Below are 20,306 nucleotides of genomic sequence, written 5' to 3' on the forward strand. Positions count from 1 at the left end.
TAGTTTGGCTGTTGCAGAGTTCCAGGTCATGTAATCTAAGTCGGATATTCGGACTTCTACACTAAGTCATGGCAAGGGGAGGGGGGGCCTCCAGGAACGGGGGGATCCATAAAACTGAGGACTATTGCAGCAGGAGCGGATAGGCTTTTGCCTCACTCCTGCACCCAACAACCCCAAATCTTAGTAAACTTTTTAGGGCATTTACGACTCATATAAGTAAGCTTATACAGCGGAAGGGCAGAATCTATCAAGGCCTTCCAATGGGTAATACTAGGTGGGTCCGACTTCTTCCACTGCATAAGGATAGCCTTTCTGGCGTAAAATGCTGCATAGAACACAAACAGCTGTCTATGTATATTAGGTGCCACCCTGTCACACACACCCAATAATAAAACTACTGGATCCAAGCCCACCGAGAGGTCTCCAACTTCGTTGATCTCCCGCACCACACCTTCCCAAAAACGTCGTATAACCGGGCACTCCCACACCACATGCAAAAAAGAGCCCACTGCAGTAGTGCACTTCGGGCATCTATCCGAGTGTCCCGGGTATATTCTAGACAGGCGTTGTGGGGTATAGTACGCCCTGTGAATAAATTTCAACTGTATGAACCTGTCTTTAGCTGAGATCATCAGTGGCAAGTATTGTTGTAGCCCTTCCTCCCAATCATCAGTTGCCAGGGTGGGGAGGTCCTCCAACCATTTCTGGAAGAGGCTGGATTCCCCCCCCCGGGCGACTCCGCTGAAATCCTAAGGTAAAGAGATGAGAGGACACGATCCGCATCCTGGGCCATGAGAAATCTCTCAACGTTGTTGGAGTGCAGGCTTACTCCTGCAGGAAATTGTGCTCTTAGGGCATGGCGTAGTTGTATATAGCGAAAAATCATTCTAGAGGGGAATTGATATTCTTCTCTGAGGGAATCAAAGGGAATAAGTGAGCCCCCAGGCATCACCTGCTGCAGAGTAGTGACACCATATCTAGTCCATAAAGCAGGATCAGGGACCGACTGGGGATGCTTCAGTCGTGGATTCCCCCATAGTGGGGTATGTGGCGACAGTGCGGCGGGCGGATTCAGTCGAGCCGCAACCTGGGCCCAAACCCGAAGGGTGGTTCGCATATGGGTAGTGACCTCAGAGCGAGCCTTCGGCCCTCTGTATACCAAGGTACTCAACTCAGCATGGGAGCCTAAAATCGCCGTCTCCAAATTGATAGATGGGTTAGAGCGGATCTGCTTGAACCACCACCGCACCGTGACCAGTACAGCCGCCCAGTAGTATTCTTTTAGGCAGGGAAGGGCTAGGCCTCCAAGGGACAGGGGTAATTGGAGGGTAGCTTGCGCTATCCTTGGGGTCGCCCCAGCCCATACGAAGGTAGAAACCACCTGATCTATCTGCTTGAAAAAGGAATTTGGGATCGGGACTGGGGTATTACGAAAGACATATAGAAATTTCGGGAGAAAGGTCATCTTAAGCAGATTGACCCTCCCCACCGGTGTGAGGGGTAAGGTTTTCCACACTTGGCACTTAGCCATCAGGCTTTGGAGGACTGGATAGACGTTATCTGTTAGGTACTCCTTAGACCCCCTCCGAACCTCTATGCCCAGGTAGCGAAATTTATCTACCGCCCGCAGTGAGGTATGGGCAGATACACCTAGGGGAGCGGGTGACAGGGGAAATAGTATAGACTTGTCCCAATTGATACGCACCCCCGAAAGGGAGCCAAATTCGTCTATGAGCTTAAGGGCTGTGTCCAATGTCGAGGAAGCATCTGGGAGATAAAGGAGTGTGTCGTCCGCATAAAGCGAAATCTTTTCACACACCGGTCCCACCCATAGCCCCCCCATCTCCCCTGAGTCACACAACAGCATCGCCAGGGGTTCAATGGCAAGTGCGAACAGGCCCGGGGAAAGAGGGCATCCCTGTCTAGTACCCCTACCCAGTGAGAAGCCTTCAGATAGTAGGCCGTCGGTGCGCACCCTGGCAGTGGGAGCCCGATAGAGCAGTCTAACCCAGGAAATAAATTGGGGTCCAAAGTTAAACCTCTCCAGGACTTTCCAAAGGAACTGCCACTCAACCGAGTCAAATGGTATGGTATGCACTCACGCACACTCCACTGTTATATCACTTTTCACTCTTGGATAGCCTCACTAATGCGGTTTGACCCATTGTGCACACTAATCTGTACACTTGTATAGCCATAACCACGTGCTTTTCCCATTTCATGAGCACATCCACCTCCTCTCAACCACATTGGTTTATCTTTGATGGTTGAGATGTTTTCCACACTAATTATCACCCCTAAATGTTTTGAGGCCAGATTATAAACCAATAAGTATCAACAGAAATATCTCCACACAGATTTTGGTTATTGCTGGGATTAATACCTCCCCCAGCCGCCGGGGGAGACTTCCCTCGGTCACCTGAACTAGCTTGGGGACCTGGGCGCGATGGTAAGACCTTGAATATAATTTCAAACAAATGTTCCCCCTCCTTTTCGATTGTACCTTACTATGTTGTCGTATATTTAATTGTGATCTTTATCCATATATGTATTTTAGATGTTGGTATTTCCTGAGGAAGCTGAAAAAGCAAAACTAGTTGAAATACTTCACCTTCTATACCAGCCCCTGATTATTTGTAATGATTTTATGTTCAAATAAATTGACTTGTTATTTTTATAGAACTGTTTTCTCAATGTCTTTATTATCTGTATATGTGCACCGTAATAGTCCCTTGGCTTTCTCTCTTTGTTGATATTTCTGGTTGGGGACCAGATTTTTCAAAAAATTCACTTCATATTAATTTGGGATGATGGTGCAGTATGTAATATTGTATGCTTATATACTTCTTTGCGAGGCCATATATAATTTTCATAGATGAATAGGTGGATAACACACCTGATGCTGTGTGTCGGTATCTGTCCACGAGGAGTGGAGGAGCTTAGACTCATCCTCTTCGCGTCCTGATCCGCATACATTTTTAAGCCCCGAGCACACTCTGGTTTCCCCATCATGGCGCATGGGGAACAGGCCTCTTTTATTTTTGCTACCCAATATAATTGTGTGATTGCTTGTTTATACTTGTTATATATCGAATTGAATCACAATCCAGTTCAACTGTGTTGTAGCGGTTAAATAGCGGTTCAGTATGGATATTCCTGGCAAATTTGGATGGGTTTTACGACCCAGATCAGTAATTTGATTGACTCTACTAGGATTTATTTTTGTATACATATCTTTTTGATATATATTTTTTTCCTCCTATCTTAAATGAATGGAGGGCACCTTTTGAATCATTGAATCAACTATTACCGTAAGTACTATCTACAAACGATCCTAATTTGCCATTTAAAATGGATATTCCCGCTGGTTATATACCATCGTGTTCAAACGGTGGTTATAACTAACAACTGCTGCTCATGTGAATATGGCACTGTGTTGATAACCATATATGAGTTCATTATGATTACCTTTTTGACACTATATGTGTCTTGTTACTTTACTAACTGATTGTTTGTACTATTTATATGTGCCGTATCACTATATTCAATTAGCTCATTATGATAGGTCTTGCCCTCCCGCCTGTTTTTTCCCCCCCTTGTGGGTTTGGGTCCCGGGCTTCTCTCCCGGCGGCTGGTGGGGCTCTTGGGGGGTTGGTTTGGGGGAGGGTGAGGCATTGCATTTGAATGCTTCGCCGGCCCCCTCTCCCCTTGCCCGCGTCCTGGCCGAGAATTATTGGCCTAGGGACGGGAGCGCAGACGCTCGTGTGGTTCTTCCGCGCATGCGCAGACTGCGCCGGGCGCTGCACGGTTGATGCGTAACAATTTTGTTCGCGGCCGTTGCAGGATGCCTCGGACTAGGGGCGCATGCGCGTTGGGTGCCGATGCGTGCGCACTGTAGAGCCCCTGACCCCGTGACGCTATGCGCCGGCGACTTGGCGCTGGAGTAATTTAGCGGGGTTGGGGGGTATTTATAGCGTGTCCTCCGCTACCCTGTATACCGAATTCACCCGGTGAACATTGGGGGTGCCGTGATCGGTAAGTTAGTATATCTTGGGCTGAGCGCTATGATGGTGCTCCCTCACATCAAGTATTGTTTTATAGATTGATAGATTACCCTTTGAATATTTACACAGATGACTCTCCAAATATAGAATACTTTGATGCTGCGGATGTTCTCCTATTTTGTACACTGTGCCCACATCCAGCCGGGCTGACCTGCTTATCTATCGATGGGTGGACACCCTTGCTACCAACTCCGGGCCCTTGAGATACTAATATATATTCCTTTACGGGTAACCATCTTGATTTCTTGTCCTTACCTTTACTGGATTTCACTAATTATCTCTATCACTATACTTTATCCTTTTCACATCCATGGGGCATTTTCTTCTATACCCCCCTCTCCTTCATCTTATTAATTCACATTTTCGGATTAACCTTGGTTCACTTATACACTGATCATTATGGGGTTGTTTCCTTCTCTTTTGGTATGCACTCACGCACACTCCACTGTTATATCACTTTTCACTCTTGGATAGCCTCACTAATGCGGTTTGACCCATTGTGCACACTAATCTGTACACTTGTATAGCCATAACCACGCGCTTTTCCCATTTCACGAGCACATCCACCTCCTCTCAACCACATTGGTTTATCTTTGATGGTTGAGATGTTTTCCACACTAATTATCACCCCTAAATGTTTTGAGGCCAGATTATAAACCAATAAGTATCAACAGAAATATCTCCACACAGATTTCGGTTATTGCTGGGATTAATACCTCCCCCAGCCGCCGGGGGAGACTTCCCTTGGTCACCTGAACTAGCTTGGGGACCTGGGCACGATGGTAAGACCTTGAATATAATTTCAAACAAATGTTCCCCCTCCTTTTCGATTGTACCTTACTATGTTGTCGTATATTTAATTGTGATCTTTATCCATATATGTATTTTAGATGTTGGTATTTCCTGAGGAAGCTGAAAAAGCGAAACTAGTTGAAATACTTCACCTTCTATACCAGCCCCTGATTATTTGTAATGATTTTATGTTCAAATAAATTGACTTGTTATTTTTATAAAACTGTTTTCTCAATGTCTTTATTATCCGTATATGTGCACCGTAATAGTCCCTTGGCTTTCTCTCTTTGTTGATATTTCTGGTTGGGGACCAGATTTTCCAAAAAATTCACTTCATATTAATTTGGGATGATGGTGCAGTATGTAATATTGTATGCTTATATACTTCTTTGCGAGGCCATATATAATTTTCAAATGCCTTCTCGGCGTCTAAGGAGGCGACGACTTTCTGTGAGTCTTCAGCGGCAGCAAGGGAAATATGAGTATACAAACGTCTGAGGTTTATGTCGGTGCCCTTACCCGGCATAAACCCCGTCTGATCACCCTGAATCAGTGTTAGAATGACCGAATTGAGTCGAGTAGCTAGGATTTTAGTGACAATTTTAGCATCTACATTGAGTAGTGAGATTGGGCGGTAAGAGGAGCACAGACTCGGGTCCTTGCCAGGTTTGGGAATCACCACAATGATCGCCTCGGACATCGTAGCCGGTAGCTCCCCCTCCCGTAGCATGGAGAGCAAGAGGGCGTGTAGCTGGGGCACCACCATTTCAGCGTTAGTTTTATAAAACTCTGCGGGAATCCCATCCGGGCCCGGGGTCTTCGCCGACTGGAGTGTAGCCACCGCCCTCTGTACCTCCTTAAGCGTAATGGGGGTATCCAATTTGATACGGTCCGCCTCAGAGAGCGCCGGAAGGGTCATACGGTTCAGAAAATCCTCCAGTGCCTCAGGGGCGGCCGTGGCCCTAGACGTGTACAAGGCCTGATAGTAGTCCGCAAAACAACTATTGATTAGCTGCGGATTGGAAATCAGCTCCCCCTGCTCCCCTCTAATATGAGCGATATGGGAAGCGCTCGATCGCTCCTTGGCCAACTAAGCCAGAAGCCGACCCGTCCTCTCACCCTGTTCAAATATGCGTTGTGACTGGTTGAGAAGGATTTTTCTAGTAGCTTCGGTGTGGAGCAGCGAGATTTCCCTATGTGCTCTCAGGAGCTCTGCATAAGTCGCTTCACCTCCCCCTTGCACATAGCTGGACTCAAGCCTCAACGCCCGCCCCTCTGCCACCTCCAATGCCAGTCTGGTGTCCTTCCTAGCTCTGGCAATGGACGTTTGATACTGCCCTCTAACATAGGCTTTAAATGTGTCCCATAATATAGGCGGCCCAGCTGTGTCTTTGTTATGTCCCCAGAAGGCCCCCAACTCCACCGCCACTTCCGGGGCTACCCGTTCATCAGTCACCCAGTAACCCGAAAGCCTCCATAATGCCATCCCAGGTGGAAGACCCATCTCCAGCTGTAACAACAGGGGTGCATGATCTGATATGCCTCTAGGAAGGATTTCTATCCCAAGGGTGCGAGAGATCAACATATCCGAAGCCAACATTAAATCAATTCTGGAAAAAGTAGCATGTGTGGCAGAGTGGCACGTGAATTGCTTAACACCCGGACACTTCCATCTCCATACATCAGTTAGCTGTACGTCCCCATCCACCTCAGCAAGGGGGAGTCTCCCGCTCCGCCAGCCTGTAATCTATCCACAGAGGGAGCAGGCGCCATGTTAAAATCTCCTGCCAGCAGCACCCCGGCCCCTGGATATAGAGCCATAACAGGGGTCAGTCTATGCATGAGCTCCATGGTAGCCCCGGGGGGAGCGTAAAGTCCAATAAGCAGCACCTCTGTGCCCTCACACACCGCATGCAGGGCCACATACCTACCCCCGGGTCTAGATGGAGGTCTAGAAGAGTAAAGCGAAGGGACTTATGCACGAGAACACTAACCCCTCTAGAATATGCAGAGTAAGTGGCATGATAGTAGGAGCCCACCCAGGGTTTTTTGAGGGCCAATATCTTGCTCCCCACTAAATGCGTCTCCTGGAGTATGCAGAGGTGGGGTGCATATTTCTTAATATATGTAAAAACCAAGGACCTCTTGTGTTTAGAATTCATCCCCCTAACATTCCAGGAAAGAACCTTTAGGGGTACCATGGCAAGTCAGTGGACATAATTACCGGAGACCTACTCATTACCCTTACCCCTATCAAAAAGACCCCAGGACCTATTCTATACCGTAACCCCCCTCCCCACCAGTGCAGCATAAGGAGTGATATTCCATCCGCTAGGTACTGAAAACAATATTGAGACATGACATATAATGCATAAGTAAGCCATACACTGCAAACAAGATCATGACCAAAACCCCCACCCCCCCACCTCCCCCCTCCCCCCTCCCCGACACCACCCCCCAAACTTCGGCGTGTCTTAAACCCACAACATAGCTTCCCGGTAACAACCATGGGGGTGCGGTAAAACCCAGCTTCATGAGAGTCCAGTCTTAGCACACCGAATCCGGCTCAGTCTACTTCAGGATAGACGATCCCTGCAAAGTACAGTAGATCTCCCGATCATGGTCGGGGGCACATGCTTGAACAAAAACAAACCCGTTACCAACCGAACAGAAAAGATTATGCAGGTAGAAAAAAGGGGAGAAAATTAATAAAAGAAAAAAGTAGAAAAATCACGGGTATCTCATTCCCTTTAACAGTGACATCTCTGAATCCCCTCGATGGCCGGGGAACCCCCCACCCCCAGTCCCGCAGGAAGGGCATGGAGAAGAGGAATAGTCACCAGGTGCCTGCAGCCAAGAGGCGGCAGCCGCTAGGAAATCCCGTTGGTACCTGCAAATGGTGCAACGTGCAGCCAGTAACATGGAGGAGGCACTAGGCATCTTGGAATCACCTCAGCCCCTGGGCAGGGAGTCTAGCCATTGGGATGCATCCTCCGGGGATGTAAAGAACCGCACCGTCTTGCCATCTTGGACTCTGAGTCTGGCAGGGAACATCATACTGTATTTAATGCAGCGGTTCCGCAGGTTCAACTTGACGTGGTCGAAAGAGCGCCGTAATTTCTGTGTATCAATGGAATAGTCTGGAAATATCATAATTCGTGTGCCCGCATGTTGCAAGGTCTCAGTCTTCCTCGCTTCCCGCAGGACCTGGTCCCGGTCACGATAGTTCAGCAGGCGGAGGATGAACATGCGTGGAGGAGCTCCCGGGGGACCCCGGGCAGCAGGCATTCTATGTGCCCTCTCCACCGCAAAAAATGGTGAGAACTGCGCACGTGGCAGGAGATCTCGTAGTAGCCGCTCCGTGAAGGCCTGGGGATCTGCACCTTCCACCCCTTCTGGCAATCCCACAATACGGAGGTTATTTCTCCGATTCCGGTTCTCGGAGTGCTCTGCCCTGCTTTCCAGACTTTTAACCTTGGTCAGCAGTGTGCGGATGGCACCGGAGTGCTCCCGCAGGGTGTCCTCCACGTCCCCCCCCCCCCCCCGGCGTTCCGCCTCCGTCAGCCGGGCGCGAAAAGTGTCCATGTCGCGGCGGATTAAGCCGACATCCATCTGCACTGACTCTATCTTACCCGTCAGGGCGGTTTGGCAGGTCGCGATCGCCTGCATAAGTGCAGCGAAGTTGGATTGCTCCGTCAGGGCAGGATCCGGGCATTCCGTCTGAGACGCCATGTGCTGCAGGGGCTGCGGGCCTGTGAGAGGGCCCGACTCAGTCCGGGGTTTAAATTTAGCCGCCGCGGAGCTCCTCTGGGTGTTCGATGAGCTCCGTCCTTTGGTCATCCCCTTCAGGGAGTGATCGTGCGGTGGTACACCGAGCAGGGCAGCTAGATTGCAGGGATTAAGTCACTAGAACGGGGCATTCAGCCAGAGCTCACTCACTGTGTGTCCTCTCAGTCGGCCATTAAGGACACGCCCCCCGCATTCAGTTATACTTTAACCACTTGCCATCCACCCACTGTCAAATGACAGCTGGGCGGTGTGGCTCTCATTCTGGGTGGACGTCATGTGACGGCCTCCCAGAACGATCACTATTGCGCGCCCCCGGGGGGCACGCAGCACGGCGATCGCTGCCAGTGCCCTGATTGCAATTAATGCCCACCAGTGCCAGCAATGATTGCCCACCCCTGCCAGCAATCAGTGCCAACCAGTGCCCACAATTGCCACCAATCTATGCCCACAAGTGCCAGCATTCAGTGGCCATTAGTGATGCCAGTCAGTGCTGGCTATCAGTGCTGCTCATCAATGACCATCACTGCTGCCCATCAATGCCACCCATCAATGCCCATCAGTCCTGCCTATCCGTGCCGCCTGTAAACATATGAAATCATCTCTCATCACCGGCTCTCCCTCCTCACACAGAGGCAGCCTGTGAGGAGGGAGAGATGAACTGCTGCAGTGGTTAGTAAAAAATAAATAAATAAGATGCCATCTGCCCCCACTGCCACCTATCCCCACTGGCACCTGTCCTCACTGTCACCTGTCCTCACTGCTACCTGTCCCCACTGCCACCTGTCCCCAGTGCCACCTGTCCCCAGTACCACTGTGCCATCTGTCATCAGTGCTACGTGTCATCAGTGCCACATCAGTGCCATCTGTCCCCAGTGCCACGTATAAGTGCCATCTGTCATCAGTGCCAAGTATAAGTGCCATCTGTCATCAGTGCTACATGTCGTCAGTGCCACATAGTGCCATCTGTCATCAGTGCCTCATCAGTGCCACATCAGTGCCATCTATCATCAGTGCCACATCAGTGTCACGTGTCATCAGTGCCACATATCAGTGCCATCTGTCATCAGTGCCACGTATCAGTGCCATCTGTCATCAGTGCCACCTGTCAGTGTTACGTGTCATCTGTTATCAGTGCCACCTGTCATCAGTGTCACGTATCATCAGTGCCACGTATTTGTGCTGTCTGTCATCAGTGCCATGTATTAATGCCATCTGTCAGTGCCACGTATCAGTGCCATGTGTCATCAGTGGCACGTATAAGTGCCATCTGTCATCAGTGCCACGTGTCATCAGTGCCACGTGTCATCAGTGCCACATATTAGTGCCATCTGTCATCAGTGTCACGTGTCATCAGTGCCACGTCTCAGCGCCTTCTGTCATCAGTGCCACGTGAGTGTCACGTGTCATTGTCCTGGTGTTCCAGGGCCGTTAAAAGTGTAATAGGTAGTCAAGAAGTTAGATGTGTAATTTATGCTCATAGAACTCGTGATGGTGCTCCCTGCATGTTGGGCCTCTCAATGTGGCTAGGCTGTGGAAAAGTCCAACATATGTGCTATTGTTATACTCAGGAGGAGTAGCAGAATGTCTTTTGGGGCATTATTTGTGGTATACACATGCCATGTGAGAGAAATAACCTATTACATTATTAAAATCTTAATTTTGCAAAGAATTGTGGGAAAAAATGACAACATCAAAAACCTCACCATGCCTCTTACTAAATACCTTGGAATGTCTACTTTCAAAAAAGGGTTCATTTGGGGGGTATTTGTACTTTCCTGGCTTGTTCGAGTCGCAAGAAATAAGATAGGCCACCAGTACATCAGTTGTGATCTTTTTTTATGATTTGCACCACAGCTTGTGGACTCCAACTTTCACAAAAACCAAATAATATCCACAAATTTTGGTTATTTTTACCAAAGATATGTAGCTGTATAAATCGTGGCCAAAATTTATGAAGAAAAATTAATAATTTGCAAAACTTTATCACAGAAACAAGAAATATGTGTTTTATTTCAAAATTTTCGGTCTTTTTTCATTTATAGCGCAAAAAATAAAAAACCCCAGAGGTGATCAAATACCACCAAAAAAAGCTCTATTTGTATGAAAAAAGGACAGAAAATTCATTTGGGTACAGTGTTACATGACTGAGTAATTGTCATTCAAAGTGTGAGAGTGCTGAAAGCTGAAAATTGGTCAGGAGGGGGGTTTAAGTGCCCAGTTGTCAAGTGGTTAAATACCACCAAAAGAAAGCTCTATTTGTGTGAAGAAAATGATAACTATTTCACATGGTTACATTGTAGCATGACCACGCAATTGGCATTCAAGTGTGGCGGTGCTGAAAGCTGAAAAATGGTCTGGGCAGAAAGGGGGTGTAAGTGCCCTGTATTAAGGTGGTTAAAGTGGTGCTGCACACTGCCCGGGGAGAAAAAAAAAAAACATACAGTGGGGAGAGGGTCTTTTCATGCAGCATTAACCACTTGCCAACCACCCACAGTACATTCAGGTCATGACTTACATCATGATCACTTTTAGAGGCGATGGGATAAGTGCCATCCCGCTGCTTCCAGGTTGTTTCTGAGCTTACCGGAGCCATCAGTAAGCCCGGAAATGATCCGATGCAGACGATTGCTAGGCAGGAAGTCCAGTGAGGGCAAGATAGCCCCCACACGGCTCTGTCCTTGGAGGACTGAAGCGACCTCCAATGTCACTTCCGGTTCTCGGGCTTAAAGTGTAAGTTCACCTTTACAGAAAAATCTATAAGGTGAACTTACACAGGACCTACTCATCACCCCCCGTCCCGCTGACCTGTAGTACTTCTTCCCAGCTGACAGGACAGGCTACGTGGTGATCTGATTGGTCGGCACCACCCGTGTGATGGTGCCGAACAATTCGAATTCTTCTGAAACGTCCCTCCTGACGGGAGACGTTTTGGCGATTAAGCCGAGGAGATTTCTAAGCCCCGGTTCGGTGAGGTGGCTATAGCAGGCTCAGAACGGGATATCACTGCACTCCAGATCAACGGGGCGGAGGGGGGGGGGCTCTGAGGAGGGGGTCCTCTGTAAGTTCACTTTACAGATTTTTCTGTAAAGGTAAACTTACCCTTTAAAGAGATTTTATTTTATTTTTTTAAAGCTAAAGTATCTTTTTTTCGCATTTGGGGGAAATTAGAGGGTCAAAAAGACCCCAGATCTCTCAATAAAGAGGACCTATCGTGCTTATTACTATTGCAAGGGAGTTTTCCAAAAAATAAAAAATAAATATAGGGGTAGTGTAAAAATAAAAAGTAAAATTAATAATAAAAAAAATGTAAAGCTTCCCATCCCTCCGTGTGCACAAAAACCGTGAACGGTGTTTAAACCAAACATGTGTGGTATTGCTTGGATCGTTAGAGCAATAATTCTAGCACTAGACTTCCTCTGTAACAATAAACAGGTAAGCTGTAAAAAATGTTAAAGTATTGCCTATGGAGATTTTTAAGTACCATAGTTTGTCGCCATTCCACGCAATTTTAAACCATGACATGTTTGGTATCTATTTACTCAGGGTATCATTGTCTTTCACATTATACAAAAAAATTGGGCTAACTTTAGTGTTATTTTTTTTAAAAAATTTTTCCACAAAAATGACGTTTGAAAGACCGCTGAGCAAATACATGTGACATAAAATATTGCAACAATCGCTATTTTATTCTCTAGGGTCTCTGTTTAAAAAAATATATATCTATATATATATATATATATATATATATATATATATATATATATATATATATATATATATATACATATAATGTTTGGGGGTTTTAAATAATTTTCTAGCACAAAATAATAATTTAAACTTGTAAACAGAAAGTTCCAGGAAAGGCCCGTTCAGCAAGTGGAGACAACATTGTGAATACACAAATCTTTTAAAGTTGAGCTCTGGGAAAATAAAAATGCTTGTTTTTTTTGTTTTTTAATAACAAACATGTTATACTTACCTCCTCTGTGCAGTAGATTTGCACAGAACAGCCCATATCCTCCTCTTCTTAGCTCCCTTTTCTGTGCTCCTGGCCCCTCCCTCTGACGAATGTCCCCACAATCCAGCAGTTTCCTAAGGGGGCACCTGAGCCGAGGTGCAGCTCCTTGTGTCCATTCAGACACACAGCTGCCATTCGGCCCTGCCCTTCTCTCCCCTGATTGGCTACTTTTATTGACAGCCCTGGAAGACAATGGCACCACAGCTGTGCCCCAGATAATCAGGAGGAGAATCGTGGACATCTCTGGATTGAGATTGGGCTCAGGGTAAGTTTTTTAACTTAATGCATAGAATGCATTAAGATAAAATACCTTTTGCCTTTACAACTCCTTTAAATGTTCCTTTAGCTCTAGGGGCAGAAAAAAGCACTTTTTTTATCCGATCCTCTGTTCCTTCTAGCTCCCTCCACGCTGCTAAATTGGTTCTCACAGCCCTTTCTCCTCTCTCCTCTGACATTCACAGGTCCTCTGACATCATCAGGTACCATGCTGAAGCAGTAGCCCTGCACTGGATGTGAGAAGGCTGAGGGACAGTCCACTGCCTGAGGGTAGAGAAGTGGTGGAAAGCACCAGCCACTTTTTTTTGGGGGGGGGGGGAGCCTTGCTGGGAAAAAAAAACAGCTTAATCTAAAATAAAGGCCTTATCAACATTGCAAAAGAAGCAACATACCTACAGCATAAATGAAACCCCAAAAATGTACCCCTAAAATGAAAGTCCATTTTTTTTAAGCAGTCTTTCAGCAAAAAAAAAGTTGCTATGGACAGGACAGTAATTAAAAGAGACTGCTGACTTCAAATCAGCTACAGGCAGCAACAGGGTTGATCCCAAAAAGCTAACAGTCAGAATTAAAGTACAGTACAGTTCCATAACCAGACCCTCATCCTTTCCCATGTAATTGGCCAGCTTTCCCTATCCTTTCCCTTCCAATGCTTCAAATACAATGACATAGCTGCTGTGCCTATCATTTTAAAGTCTTGGGGCTGAAACGAATTTTAAGGTCTGCTCCCCCTAGTGTCAGGGCTGGGAAACACAACGTCTGCAATTACAGTGTTCTACTCTGTTGCAGATGGTCAAAGGCCTACTCCTGCAACTCATGAAACACATGACCGCAGTCTCTGCCTGGTCCCGGGAATTGACTAAGTGACTCTGTCCGCATGCTTATTTTATTTGCTCAAATTTTTACCAGGTTTACTTAGATCTTTCTATATGAATGAACAGTTAGAATTCTTCCAAAACGTCCCTCCTGGCGAGAAAGCCGAGGAGATTTCTAAGCCCCAGTCCAGTGAGGTGGCTATAGCAGGCTCAGAACGGGATATCACTGCACTCCAGATCAACGAGACTGGGACGGGGACAGGGGGGGTGGTCTGAGGAGGGGGTCCTGTGTAAGTTCACCTCACAGATTTTTCTGTAAAGGCAAAATTACCCTTTAAAGAGATTTATTTTATTTTTTTAAGTTAAAGTGTCTTTTTTTTCGCATTTGGGGGAAATTAGTTTATTGAGAGAGAAAAGACCCCAGATCTCTCAATAAAGAGGACCTGTCGTGCTTATTTCTATTAATATGGAGTTTTATTAAAAATAAAAAATAAACATAGGGGTAGTGTAAAAATAATTATTTTATTTATTTTATTTGCTCAAATTTTTACCAGGTTTACTTAGATCTTTCTATATGAATGAATCATTATTATTTATTAATCTAACTGCTATAGAGGAATATTTTGCATGATATAATACACCCCTGAATCATCATCTGTCTTTTCCAGATATATTACTACAATTTGAAGAATGACATATGGAAAAAAAAGAAACTAACACAGTTCATTAAGGCTTTTCACATTTTATCAATATATAGTTAAACAAGTCTGAACTTGATAAACCTAATGCAAGGCTATGTTTGCCAACCAAATAATTGCACATTTATCTTTCTAGATTAAAGTGGTACCAAGAGAATGTGTCTTTCCATGTGACTACATACCACCCACCAAGGTCCTCCACCTAGTGTTCATGCGTGCTACAGGCCCCATTCATTCCTATGGGTGGCCTATACTTCACTGGATGGCAGGGGGCCAAACACATGGTGTCCTCTGCCACCCAGCAAGGTTTTGACCATCCATAAAAATGATTGGGCTATGGCCTGGGTGTGCAATAGCCAGAGGGCCTGACCAGGATTTTGTGAATGCACAGACTGGGGGAGGCCAGGCAGGATTGCAGAGTAAAGAACTCAGAAGCAGATATGATGGTTGGTATATAACTATGCCAGAATTATTAGGGGGGGGGGAGTGATTAAAGACAACTTCACTAAATATTTTCCTGAAACCAATTCCTAATGGTAATGTCTGAAGCTTTAGGGCTCCATTCACACCTGAGGGTTTTGTAGAGCTCAAAGCTTAATGTTATGTGGCGCCCTGTGTTTTAATCAGGGAGCTCCTCACCAAATTCTTTGTCAGGAGTAGCTTACTAAGGATCCATTGACTTCTCCCTAAGTTTGGCCTGGTTGTACTTTCCTCTTCTACCACCAGGTGGCCAGGCACTTGGAGGTATTAGGTTGAGAAGGACGACTCAAGGTCCAGTTATGGGTATATGGGGTATCTCAGCCAATGGGCAGGGATTTTGTTGAATCCCTTGGCCTGCTGGGAGAGCCTATATATTCTGAAGAGATCAGGTGATCTCTCAATAAAGAGGACCTGTCATGCTTATTTCTATTACAAGGGATGTTTACAAAAAATAATAAATAAATAAAGGGATGATGTAAAAATAAAAAAAAAGTAAAATTAATAATAAAAAAAAAAATGTAAAGCTCCCCATCCCTACGTGCTTGTGCACAAAAACCGCAAACAGTGTTCAAACTACACATGTGAGGTGTTGTTACGATCGTTAGAGTAATAATTCTAGCACTAGGCTTCCTTTGTAACTCTGAGCACGTAACCTGTACAAATGTTTAAAGCATTGCCTATGGAGATTTTTAAGTACCGTAGTTTGTCGCCATTCCAAAAGCGTGCGCAATTTTAAAGCATGACATGTTCGGTATCTATTTACTCAGCATAAAATCATATTTAACATTATACAAAATAATTGGGCTAACTTTAGTGGTATATTTTTTTAAAATTCATTAAAGTTTATTTAAAAAAAAAAAATGCATTTAGACCGCTGCACAAATACAATGTGACATAAAATATTGCAATGGTCGTCATTCTGTTCTCTAGGGTCTACGTTAAAAAATATATTTATAATGTTTGGGAGTTCTAAGTAATTTTCTATAAACAAAATATATTCTAAATATATATATATATATATATATATATATATATATATATATATATATATATATATATATATATATATATATATACTCGTGCTAGAAGTGGAATAATTGTGAAAAGGATTTTTTACAAAATATCTTGCAGCTGCTGTACATAAGGTACTAGTCACTTGACAAAACAAAAACATATATAAATTACATGTAATAAACAATAACCTAAATATTCATGTAATACAATTCATTAGTAAGTGAATGTCCATATATTAGTGAATAGTGAATGAAGGGCAGGGATGGCAGCTTTACATCAGTTCATAAGGCAGCTCTCACATGCTCATGATAATCATCTATAGATAATAGTACCCAGAATGAGATAAAGGAGGGAACTATAGTGAAGTACTTTTGGCAATACCTTTATTGCGCAAATAGAGTGAATACTTACAAAATGCAGAGTAAAAACAGGCATAAAGTGTCAGGAGATTGCAATAGGAAACACCGCTGTTAGCGTGCGTTCCACTGATAACCGGAAGTGACGTCTGTTGTACTTGGAACGCGTTTCGCCCTCCCACAGGGCATTATCAAGGACCTAATTCCCGGTTAGGAGTGCCATCAATAAATACAGGGAGAAGGACACCTCCCCCTTTTGCTCAGCCAATCAGATTCTATATGGCAGCCATTTTGTCGGTAGGATAAAACAAGTCTCCTCTACCACATGGTTGATTCCCATGTGGGAGACTGGCGGCCATGATATTGGTTAGATATAGATTCCTTACATGATTCCTATAATGCTAATTGTTCCAACTGACGTCAATTCAAGTAAGAACATTACATCATGGCAAATCCATATCACAAATGTATACAAGAAATCTCTTTAATAAAAACATTAACATTTTAAATTTTAGATGAATTTACTCTATAATTGCAGACTTAAAATAAAAATAAAATAAAAATAAATAAAAATTAAAAAAATACAATAAAATAAAAATGAAAGTGAAAAATAAATAAAAATAAAAATAAAGCTGAAAATGTAAATAAAATAAAAATAAAATTATCATCAATGATAACTCTAAAAAAAAAGAAAATAATAATAATGAAATATGAAAGATTTAAATTAAATAAAATGAAAATGTTACCAAAAACAATTCAAATCCAGTTCAATGTTCAACCCCAATGGGCTCATCGTTCTCAGATGATGGATCCACTGGGTTTCATTACGAGAGATGGTCTTCTTAAGGTTACCTCCTCTCCAGTAGCCTTCAATCCTATCTATACCACAGAATGTCAAACAACCCGGATCTCTTCCATGATGAAGTCTAAAGTGGTTGGAAAAGCTGGTACTTATAGCCTTTCCTGATCCTATTACAATGTTCACGTGCCTCACTCCTAATTTTCTAGTGGTTCTACCCACATATTGCAGCCCACATGGACATGATAGAAGATATGTGACATGTGTGGTTCCACAGGTGATGAACCTCCTGATTTTAAAGGACTCACCAGAGTGAGCGGTGAAATGTGTTGTCTTCCTTATCCAGTGTTTGGAAGTCCTACACATTACACACCTTCCACGACTGAAAAAACCCACTTGTGCCAAGAATGTACATACCTTCTTAGGTGGATCTATAACACTGGGTGCTAATTTTAGATGTAAAGTAGGGGGCTTAGTATAGATAAATTGTGGTCTACCTGGTATTATCTTATTTACGTCAGCATCATTTAACAGCAGAGGCCAATGCTTACAAATAATTTTTTTCTATTTGTTTGTGTTGGTGAGTTAAACCAGTCATGAAAGTGACTCCAAAGTCTCTTTCATTTACTTTTGTCTTCTTATAAAGATCTTCTCTCTTCATATCTCTTACTTCTAACCAGTTTTTTTGCTAAATCTTTGTAATTGTAACCTTTTTCTACAAATCTATCAGATAAAATTTTGGCATGTATGTCATAATCCTCTTTTTTGCTGCAATTGCGTTTTACTCTCATAAATTGGCTTTTGGGAATTGCACTTAACCACCTTGGATGGTGGCAACTTCCCAGTGGAATGTAGCCATTCCTGTCCACTTCCTTAAAATAAATTTTGGTAAACAATTGGTGATCCTCCTTACAAATTACAATATCTAAAAAATTAATGCTTTGTTGATCAAATGTTCCTGTGAATGAATTTCCATATCTGTTATTTCCAATATCATCCAAAAAATTTAAAAAGGAATCCTGTGTACCTGCCCAAATAATTATATCGTCTATATAGCGTTTATAGAATTTTAATTGCAGTATATCTCCACTGAAAATGGCTTCTTTCTCCCAGTGGCTCATGAACAAATTAGCCACTGAGGAAGCATACCTGGCCCCTATGGCTACACCTTTTCTCTTTCTAAAATACAGTTTGTCATGCCAAAAGAAATTGTGGCTCATAGCCAGATCCAAAGCATGAACCAAAAATGTTTTTGGTTTGTTCTTCATGTTGGTGCTATTTTATGTTGGTGCTACTCCCTACGTTACATCTAAAATTAGCACCCAATGTTATAGACCCACCCAAGCAGTTACGTACATTCTTGGATCAAGTGGGTTTTTCAGTTGTGGAAGATGTGTAATGCATAGGAAGATAACATATTTCACCTTTCACTCTTCTGGTGAGTCCTTTAAAATCAGGAAGTTCATCACCTGGGGAACCACGCATGTCACATATCTTCTATCATGTCCATGTGAGCTGCAATATGTGGGTAGAACCACTAGAAAAATTAGGATTTAGAATCTGTAAACATATTAATAGGATGGTAATAGGATCAGGAAGGGCTATAAGTACCACAGCTTGTCCAACCACTTTAGACTTCATCATGGAAGAGATCTGAGTTGTTTGACATTCTGTGGTATAGATAGGATTGAAGGCCATTGGAGAGGAGGTAATCTTAAGAGGACCATCTCTTTTAATGAAACCCAGTGGATCCATTGTCTGAGAATGATGAGCCCATTGGGGTTGAACATTGAACTGGATTTGAATTGTTTTTTGTCAAATTGGTGACATTTTAATTTTATTTTATTTAAATAATTAAAATGTTATCATTATTATTATTTGGAGTTTTCATTGATGATAATGTTATTTTTATTTAAATTTCCAGCTTTGTTTTTTGTAACATTGGGTGGTGTTTGTGTGGGTCCCTACACACATTCAGACATTAGGGCCAATTTAGACAGCATCCACTTTACCTACCAGCATGTTTTTAGAGTGTGAGAGGAAACCGGAGTACCTGGAGGAAACCTATGCAGGCACAAGGAGAAAATGCAAACTTCAGGCAGCTGGTGTCATAGGCAGGATTTGAACCAGTGACCCTTTTTGCTGCCAGGTGAAAGTGCTAACCACTACACCACTACACTGTGCTGTGCTCTGTTGGTTTTTATTTTATTGTATTTAATTAAATTTTTTGTTTTTATTTTTATTTTATTTTTATTTTAAGTTCGCAATTATAGAGTGAATTAATACTAATTCTAATGTTATTATTAAATAGATTGCTTGTATACATTTGTGATATGGATTTGCCATGATGTAATGTTCTTACTTGAAGTGACGTCAGTTGGAACAATTAGCATTATAGGAATCATGTAAGGAATCTATATCTAACCAATATCGTGGCCGCCAGTCTCCAACATGGGAATCAACTCTGTGGTAGAGGAGACTTGTTTTGTCCTACCAATAATGTCAATATAGAATCTGATTGGCTGAGCAAAAGGGGAAGTGTCCTTCTCCCTGTATTTATTGCATAGTAGCCCATTATGTGTCACTTACCTGAAACCGAAGACTGCGATGTCACCTCTGTCCCGACTATCAGCGAGCGTCCATCTTCACCCCTCTACCTTCCGGGGTCGTGAATTCCAGCTCTGTAACTGGCCGGAAGTCGCGTGACGATCTGCCCTTTCTAAAGTGTCCCCACAGCCCAACAGCTTCCTAAGGGGGCACCTGAGCTAAGCTGCAGCTCTGTGTGTCCATTCAGACATGCAGCTGCTGTTCAGCCCTGCCCCCCCCCCCCCCTGATTGGCTAACTGACTTTAATTGACAGCCCCGGGAGCCAATCCGGAGGAGAGTCGTCCGAGGGAATCGTGGACATCATTGGATAGAGATGGGGCTCAGGGTAAGTATTGGGGAGGCTGAGGGCCGCTGCTACACACAGAAGGTTTTTTATCTTAATGCATAGAATGCATTAAGATAAAATACCTTTTGCCTTTTGCTGCTGCTGTGCCTACCATTTTAAAGTGTTCGGGTTGAAACTAAGTTTAAGGTCTGCTCCCTCCTAGTGTCAGGGCTAAGAAACACAATGTCTGCAATTACAGTGTTCTACTCTGTTGCAGGTGGTCAAATGCCTACTCTTGCAACTCATAAAACACATTACCGCAGTCTGGTCCCG

Source organism: Lithobates pipiens, unplaced genomic scaffold, assembly GCF_037356315.1.
Source record: "Lithobates pipiens isolate NorthernLeopardFrog02 unplaced genomic scaffold, aLitPip1_a1.2 Scaffold_1, whole genome shotgun sequence".
NCBI classification, from domain to species: domain Eukaryota; kingdom Metazoa; phylum Chordata; class Amphibia; order Anura; family Ranidae; genus Lithobates; species Lithobates pipiens.